This window comes from Grammomys surdaster, unplaced genomic scaffold, assembly GCF_004785775.1.
Source record: "Grammomys surdaster isolate TR1022 unplaced genomic scaffold, NIH_TR_1.0 572, whole genome shotgun sequence".
Lineage (NCBI taxonomy): Eukaryota > Metazoa > Chordata > Mammalia > Rodentia > Muridae > Grammomys > Grammomys surdaster.
Genome location: NW_021604991.1, coordinates 10831 through 20324, shown reverse-complemented (window position 1 = coordinate 20324; position 9494 = coordinate 10831). Strand labels below are relative to the sequence as shown.

Sequence of the window (9494 nt, the reverse complement as noted above, 5' to 3'; positions counted from 1 at the left end):
GGCGTTGTTAACCGCTGGGAGGAATTGGGAAGCTAATTAAGTAAAAGAGCTTGCAGTCCGAAGGTTTAGAAAGAACGCCTAGCCGGAAACCGATGTCTATTGGGCGGGTCCAGAAGGAGTCGCTCCGACCAACCAGACTACAGTGACAGGAAATTCCGCGATTCCCAGAAGGATTCCGGGTACTGCGGACTCCGGAAGTGGAAGGTGAAGGATGCGGGCTGCCTATTTCGGGGACGTGAAACTCCCCTAAACGGTGCTCAGCCTCCTAGGGGAGTTAGCTGTCAGCCGTGCAGCGGCGGGAAGTGCATCCCGACAGCCCTGGAACTTCCCAGGTCAGAGGAGATGGCAGCTGCTCTTAACGATGCTGCTCTCACAATTCTGTAGTGGGTATCTTACCATTGCCTGGAAGTTTGAGATGCTATGAACGGGGGTTTATCGTGATTTTTTCCACTCATTTTACAGTTGCTAGAATATTCAGTCATAAACTATGTCATAAAATAATCTAGCAGAACATGTGAGCTACCTGTTTGCAAACAGAGTTCTCTTTGCCATTGTGGCAATTACTGAACTCCTGGAATTTTAATTCATCAGTGCTTTCTAACTCTCCTGTTTTACCACTTGCTTACTCAAGACAGTGTCCCTTTCCCCTGGAGACTAGACATCCCCCTGATTTAGGTTTAACTAAATCAGAAAATATACTTTACCGAGTGCCACAGTTATACCTGTAAATATTAACATTTACTAAGGAAACTTTTTCCTGATCATTAATTTTCTATTTTAGGTGTATGCAGTTTGAGATATAAACATAGCATTATAAATATGTCTTTATATGCTTAGTTCTTATTTTACATCTTATGTCCAGGCAAGCCCAGTATTGCTGTGAGAGTATATCACGTCACTATTTTTATAATTAGTAAGCTCAATATGGATTAAACAAAATTAGAGAGCATCTTTTGAATAATTATGGTCACTCACCTGTATCAGAAAAATGTCTTCTTGGTTCAAGAAAAGCACTCTGACCCTGGGCATCTGGGCAGCTGTTGTTTTTTATTTCCTGGTTTGCTGACATTGCGCTCTGTGACTGTGAATTTCTTGGAGGAGTGGGACTGCCTAGAGCCTGGTCTCAGGGCTTTTTACTGAGACTTCCTGCTACAGAGATGCAGCCAGCTGGTGAAGGTCAATCTTCCTAGCTCTTCCTCAGGTTTTCTGGGAAAACGACTCTGCATGTGTGTGTGAGCTGTGTGTGAATGAGTCTCTCATTTCAGAATAATCTTTTCTCCTATGGAGGTGTTACACTCCTCCGCCAGGTCTTCTCACCTGTGAAGCAGAGCAAAGAGCATTGGACGGTGAAGAGTGAGGAGATGGTAGTAAAGAATCCAGTATGTTAGAGGCATGGAGGGGGGTAGGGAAGGGCTCAAGGGATATTAATTAGAAACAGGATATTTAACTGGTTTTGCCAGGTTTTATTTCATTCAAAATGTTTCTAGAAAATTCCATTGAAAATAATATCAGAATATTTCTACTGTAGGTATTAGAAGACTCTATGTAAGTAAGGATTAATACTCAGAGGCGAGTACGGTCTTACCTGACTTTGCATGTGATATCCCACTCCCATTTACATCACTGAACATGTCTTCATACCATATTAAATATGTTCATCATTATACCTTTAATGTACTGTTTCGTTAGAACAATTGGTGCCTCTTGGGTATTCTGCTTTTAGAATTTTGGAGCATTTTGAAGTTTCTTCATGTTCTCTATCTTTTAGGGTTAATTTCTCCGTTTTATAAAGTACTGCAGGCAAGTTTCTGATAAGATTTGCTTAATATCGTTGCAGTGTATTAAATTCCATCTATGCTGTCTTCCCATTGATATTCCTGTTGTCTCTCTTCATGTCAACTCTCAATGTTTTACACTGCTGTAATTTTAGTATATTTTGAAATCACTCCTCTGTTTGTTTCTCCTTTCATAATTTTTAAATTTTTTGTGGTTTCTCACAATCTTAGAAATTTAGGACAATTTTCTCCATTTATATTAAAAAATGCTTGCAGGATTTGGGTCTTTAGAACCTTACACACATCCTTTTCTATTCCTTCACATGTTTGAATAAGAATATGCTAGCAGTGAGTCAGGATTCACTTGTCATTTAGGTATTTTGCTGTTTCCTGTCTATTATTGATGTCAGTGTTCCCAATTTTTGTGGAAGACACTTTTTCAACATTGATTTTTACTATGATTGAAGACTTGGGGGCTTTATTTGTTTGTTTGTGTGTGTTTTTTTTAGATGCATTCTCTATGTATACCTGTCTGTTCTGGAACTCTCTGTGTAGACCAGGCTTGCCTTGATTTCAAAGATCCTCTTGCCACAACCTCTCAAGTGCTGGAATGAAAGGCTTCCACTACCAGAACAGGTTGACTTATTTTTATTTGACTGTGATGGGGAATGTGAGCATCTTATGCTGTTGTATGGATGATTATCTGGAGGCCTGTTAGGCATTACTTGTTTTCTGTGCTGTTCATAGTCATCTTTCTTACTAATGTTCTCTCTGATTTCCAGCATCACTGAATGGTCAATGCTTAAGCTTCCCTGTATCAAAATTTTATTTGCTTTTTACAGTTCTGTCATTGCTTGCTTCATGTATTTGAGGCATTTTTTGCCTCTAATTATAATCCTCAGTGCTACTTGAATGGATGACCTATGTTATTTCATAGTTTTCTTCAAGTGAACTTTATGCTCCATGAATTTTAAGAGTCCATTTTTTTTTCTGGGTACAATGATGATATTCATGGTTATTTTCTTTTATCACTCAAAATATATATTTCCATGCTTTCTTGCCTACAGGAATGTTGACAAGATCTTTAGTATCATTTTGGGTTGGGTTTTTTTTTTTTATATAGTCTGAGAATGTCTTTAACAGAGTTGTATTAATTTTAGATTTGTATTTTCTATAACTTGATATGCAATGTCAAGAAGAGTTTTGGTCTTTGCTGATGAAACAGAAACTCAGAGAGTAGCAACAGGAAGAATGGATGTTTCTCCTGTAAATGCACCACAGGTCAGCGTTGTGTCAAACATTTCTTTGCAAATTGTTTGTGTTATTGAAACTGTGTAAGCCTTTATTTCTCTTCCTCTGGCAATGAATTCTAGCTTTAATCTATGGTTGTCTGATGAGGCACAAGGGCTTATTTCCATTTTCTTGTATCTCTTGAAGCTTTCTTTGTGACCAACTACGTGGTCAATTTTGTAGAATGTTCTTTGAGTGGCTGAGAAGAAGATATATTCTTTTGTGTTTGGGTGAGTTGTCATGTAGATATCTGTTATGCCCATTTGATTCATAACATGTTAATTTCAGTATTTCTCTCTTTGTTCTCTCTTGATGACCTGTCCATTGGTGAGAGTTGGTTAGTGATGTACCCCACTATCAATATAGTGCATTTCACTATGTGATTTAAGCTATAGTAGTGTTTCTTTTTCAAATGTGAGTGCTCTGGCATTGGGGGTATAGATGTTCATTAATGACACATCTCCTTAGTGGATTTTTTGTTTGGTGCATATGAAGTATCTTTCCCCATCTTTTTTGAATGAATTTAGGTTAAAGTCTATTTTATTAGATAATAGAACGGCTATTTCAGCTTGCTTCTTGGGTCTATTTGCTGAGAAAAACTTTATAGACCCCTTACTTTGAGGTAATGTCTATCTTTGTTGCTGACATGTATTACTTGTATGTAGCAGAATAATGGATCCTGGTTTTGCATCCATTCTGTTAGCCTGTGTCTTTTAGTGAGGAATTGATTCCATTGATGTTGAGAGATATTAATGACCAATGATTATTACTTTCTGTTATTTTGATGTTGTTGGTGGTAGTGCATATATGCACTCCTGTCTGTGTGTTGGAGTGGGTTGGCCTTTTTATCTATTGTAATGCTAAGTGTGGGGCCCAGGACCTGGTTGTCCCAGAGTGGACAAAATCAACAAGTAGACCTCGACTATTTCTGATTGGTAAATAAAGATGCCAACAGCCAATAGCTGAGCATAAGAGTCATAAGTGTGGTTGAGGTTTCCCAGGTTTGGGAATCAGAGGAGAACCATGAGGAGAAGGTGCAGGAGTAGGAAGGAGAAGCTACCATGGGTTAGGAGTCAAGAGAAGGTTGTCCTAATGTCTGGCCCATTGGGGTTAAGAGTACCTCAGATGAAACATAATAAGGAGTACGTAATAACTCAGGATTATCAATGGGAATGTAGATTCTAACTTTATAGAAGGTATGCAGCTGTCCAGCTCTTATACTGTTTAAAGCTTATTGCAAATATAATGGCAGTGTGTGTTTTTTATCCAGAACTAAATGATCTAAGGTGGGCTAGAAACTCCTGGTCAAGAGTAAAGTATTTCTACAACATCCTTGGGTTGGAGTTTTTCTTCTTGTATTTTCTGTTGGTCTGGATTTGTGAATAGCTACTGTTGTTGGTTTTGTCATGGAACATTTTGTTTTCTCCATCTATGATAGTTAAACTTTTGCTTTGCATAGTAGTCTTTCCTGACTTCTCTGGATTCTAAGAATCTTTAAGACATCTGCCCAGGCCCCTCTTGCTTTTAGAATCTCTGTTGAGAGGTCTGGTATAATTCAAATAGGTCTGCCTTTATATATTATTTGGTCCTTTTCCCTTGTCATTGAATATTATTTCTTTGTTCTGTACATTTAGTGTTTTAATCATTATGTGGCAGGTATATTTTCTTTTCTGGTCGAATCCATTTGGTGTTCTATAAGCTTGTATGTTTATAGGCATCTCTTTCTTTAGGTTAGGAAAAGTTTCTTCTATGATTTTGGTGAACATATTTTCTAGTCCTTGAAGCTGGGAGTATTCTGTTTCATCTATCCCTATTATTTTTAGGTTTAGTCTTTTCATAGTGTCTCAGATTTCATGGGTGTTTTATAACTAAATTATTCTTAATATAAATATAAACAATGAAATAATATGGCAGCTGTATTTATTTACTTTATGCTAATCACCCATAACTTCACAATGAAACCAAGATTTATTTAAAACTGCACTTCAGTAGCTGAACATATACATGATGCACCTTAACCTTCTGTGCTAATCTGACTACCTCCAAATCCATTCCATGATACTTGCATATTTTAATTGATCTGGCTCTTCAGATTCCTTCTTCAAGGCTCCAATTCCTCTATTCTCCTGGCCCTCTGAATCCTCTTCTTGTTTTCTCTGGATAGTGGACATCCCACTCTATTCGCTATTCTGCCCATCCATTGGGTAATCAGCATTTATGGATTCTGAAGGCAGAATCAATTTATTGATTTGTTGAAGGCAGAGAACAAATGGCAAGAACTGTTTATAGATAGGAGAGTCTTGGCATAAGCATTACAATGCCATGTCTGGATTGAAACAAGATATGAGGGAAAAGAAATCCACATTTGTATAACCCTAGGATAAACTTTACACAGCATACAAAACATTATGCTTACAATGTTTTGTGTCAGTAACTTCATGGATTTAACATTTTCTTGGATTTGTGTGCCAATATCTTCAATCATATCTTCTACACCTGAGAATCTCTCTTTCATCTCTTATATTTTGTTGGTGATGATTGTGTTTGTAGTTGCTGTTCTAGTTTTTCGGCTTCCATCTCAAGTTTCTATTTTCTTTATTGCCTCTATTTACTTTTTCATATCTTGAGCAGTTTTATTTATTTCCTTTATCTGTTTGATTTTAGTTTCCTGTATTTGTTTAAGGGATTTATTCATTTCCTCTTTAAAGGGCTCTATCATCTTTATGAGATTGGATTTAAGGTAAATTCAGTTTGGCTGTGTAAGGATATCCAGGGCTTCCTATAGTAGGATACATGGCCTCTGGTGGTCCCATACTGCCCTGGCTCTTGTTGATAGTTTTCTCACCCTGGCCTTTAGTCATCTGTTTGTTCTTGGTTCTGGATGTTCCTGATGATGGCCAGATGCCTTGTTAGAGGCAGACTCAGTTTCGGACTGAACAATCAATAGATCTCAAGGAACAGCACACTGCTCACTTCTGCTGGCTCTGACTCAGATGGAACTGAATATTCCCTGAGGCCCAGCAGGCCTTCCTGGAAGGCATACAGAGCCATGAGCATGATGGTCAAGGGAAAGTACAGCTCACTACTTCTGGCTGTGACCCAGGCGGAGCTAGCAGGCAGAGGATTGGCGAGGAGACATACATCCAACTTTGGTGTTTCTGGGACCCATCAATCCTCTTCAAGAAGACAGACAAAGCCATGGACTTGACAGTGTAGGTCAGGGTACAAAGCACAGCTTATTGCTGCTGGGTGTGCCCCAAGTTGACCTGGCAGGTAAGGGATTAGAGGGCAGTATCTGACTTGTGTATTCCTGGGCCTAGCAGGCCTTTTCGAGAAGGCAGGCAGAATTGTGGGCCGGATGATGGAGTCAGGAGCATGGAGCTCACTTCTTGATTCAAATTTTTAATTGAGCCAATATCATGAGTTATAAGATAATTGAAAATTAATAGTTAGTATAATTCTCACATACTTAATATTAATTTCGAATACAGAAAATCTTTTTGCTTCATTTGAATGCACTGTCACCTAGGATATACATATTTTCTCATCATGCTATAGTGAAACACCATATGTAATTTCTGAAATCGTTATTCATCTTTATTGGTTGCTTCTACTTTTAGAAATATTTAGATAATATTAATGCTCTCTATTGCTGAATTTTCTGTTTGCTTCATAGGTGTCAAAATATTCTCAAAAAAATAACTTCACAAAGTATTTGATTCTGTTTCTTGTTTGGAATGTTGTTTGTATGCACCGAAGTTTCCCCACTTACTGTTAAGAACAAAACCTTTTTTACTTTTTAATTCACCTATGAGTTCTATATGTTCTATAAAAGTTGCAGAATTGTGCCTAAGGCTCAGCATTCCAACTGAGGATGTTATAATAGAGTCAGGTGAGACCCATCTGCAGACAGGATTGATTCAGTGTCCATTTTTGAGCAAAGTTGACAGACTTTGGAATTAGGAAGCACACTTTTGCTCATTATAACTTTTCTGTCTGAGAAGTGAGTCTGTAATCCTGTTTGATTTCAAGACAGCCTTCATAAAGATACATTCCTGCATCTAGGCCTCAGGTGTATATCTTTTATTTCTATGAGTTTGCTAATTTTGAGACTATTACTGTCATCCTGTTTTCATGAAAATAGGAAATACAATATAGAGTATGATTATTCTGGAAAGTATCTTTTATTAAAATTAACTTTCACTTGTATTTTATGTGTGTGGTGGGTATATTTGGCTGAATGTATGTTTGAGTGCTTTTTGTGCTTCCTGCCTCTAGAGTTTAGAAGAGAGCATTGGATTCCATGGAACTGGAGTGGTGCTATCTGGGTGCTAGAAACCAAATTATGATCCTCTAGAAGGGCAGCCAGTGCTCTTAACTGCTGAAAACTCTCTGTAACACCTATAGAAAACTTGTCTTCCAGTTGTGCCTACAGGGAACTTGGGAGGCAGAGACAGGTGGATCTTTGAGTTCAAAGTGAGCCTGGTCTAAAACAGAGCAAGTTCCAGGACAACTAGGACTACACAGAGCAATCCTGATTTTCGTTTCCAAAAAAACACACACACACATACACACAGAAAGAAAAGGAAAGGGAAGGGAAGAGAAGGGGAAGGAAGGGGAGGGGAGGAGAGGGGAGGGGAGGGGAGGGAAGGAAAGAAAGCTTGTCTTTGAATAATGTTCATATTCTACCTTCATCACAAAAGCGTCTTTAATTTCTTTGATCTCCTTGACCAAGGAATGAATTTTGTTCAGCAGCTTGTAGTAAATGAATATGTTTCTATTACAGGGTCTGTTGACACTCCATGTGGCTTTGAACTTATTCCCATGAAGAGTAGAAATTTCTGGACTCTGCTCAGAAGACCATGTACATGGATGTAGTGTTGGAGAATTATAGCAATCTAGTCTTGTGGGTAAAGATGCTTTTCCTATAGAATGCCTGATACATCCTTTGTATTTGCCTGCTTTGTATATATGTAAACTCCCAGAACTGTCCAGAGACTCCCAGACAAAAGGGGAATTTTGGAAATAAAACAACTTTTTCCTGGTACTTTCTTTACATTTTTTATGTTTTCTGCAAGAGTAATCAATACTATATACTGCCTAATCTTCCCAGCCCAATTACCTAGTTTTAATGAAAATGTCAAAGTTCAAAGAAAATTGAATATTCAGAGCAAGAAATTGGTTTAAAGTATACTTAGAGTAATTGGAATATTTTTATTTCATTAGATTTTTTTTAAAGAAAGTTTTAAGTTAGAGGAAGCTGTTACTTGTGAACATGTTTTTGGTCTTATTTATTTAGTTTTTGAGATGTGGTGTTTATATTAATCTTGGCACAGCATGGTTTTAATCATCACACTATGGAGGCTGACACAAGAGGATATGGTGAGTTCCATGCCAGCCTAGGTTACATAATGAGTTCCTAGCTAACTAAGGCTGTGCAATGTGACTGGGTCTCAGAAACATAAACAACATGGAAACATAGAAACTTCCTTCTTATGATCCTTCAGAGCTTCTTACTCAGATTTCCTTATCGCTGGATCACTTTATTTGTCTGACCTTCTGCATGGTGTGCAGTTTAGGTGAGAATGAAAAGTTTATTATTGTTCTTTCAGCTGGAGTGGAAGATCTTCTGTGCTTCTGTTTAATTATAGCGAATCACAGAAGGCCTATTCCTACGAATTACTAGTTCACTTTTATTACTTTTTCTTTCTTTCTTTTTTTTTTTTAGTTTTTGTAAGGAAACATGTTACTGAATATGTTACTCATGCATTTTTCCCTGTATTTTAATTGTGCTAATTTTCTAGAGAACTATCACATGTGTGTTTAAAAGAAAACCCTGAACCACAACTCAAAGCATATTGACCATCAGCACATGAATATCTACGAGAAATCTTATGAATGTAATAAGCTTGGCAAAATGATTTATGAATCCTCCCACTGTACAACTTTTTTTTTTTTTAACACGAGTAATAGTTCAGGAACCCGCAACAAGTACAGACTTGCAAACCACAGACATGCCTTTATTGAATCCTCAAACATAACCAGTTGTAAATATGGGAGCACTGGAGAATATAATATAAATATAAACACTATGTAAACAATTTAAATTTCTGTCCATCATTTGTCAAAATTACAAATCTGTACTGAAAAGAAAGAATGCAAAAATACATAGAATGATAAATCTTTTGAATCTCAACTCACACTAAAAGAAATCCATAGTGGAAAGAAATCACAGCCATGCTAGAAATGTGAAAAATTCTTTATGACATACTCAAAGCTCAGTAAACATAAAAGATCTCATGCAGAAGTGAAACCCTCTGAATATCCAAAATGTAGTAAATTCTTTCTGTATTTGTCACAACTCAAAGTATATAGCAATAGCCATTATGGAGGAAAAACTACAAATCTACAGAATGTGGTAAGTGCTTT

General features: G+C 37.3%; 1 long non-coding RNA gene across 1 annotated transcript; it reads left to right on the top strand.

Annotated features, from left to right (window-relative positions):
• The first annotated feature begins 218 nt into the window (after positions 1-218).
• LOC114633260 lies at positions 219-8112 on the top strand. The gene is made up of 2 exons (XR_003713182.1): positions 219-332; positions 7852-8112. It is a non-coding gene; the product is annotated as an uncharacterized LOC114633260 (long non-coding RNA).
• Positions 8113-9494: the final 1382 nt, after the last annotated feature.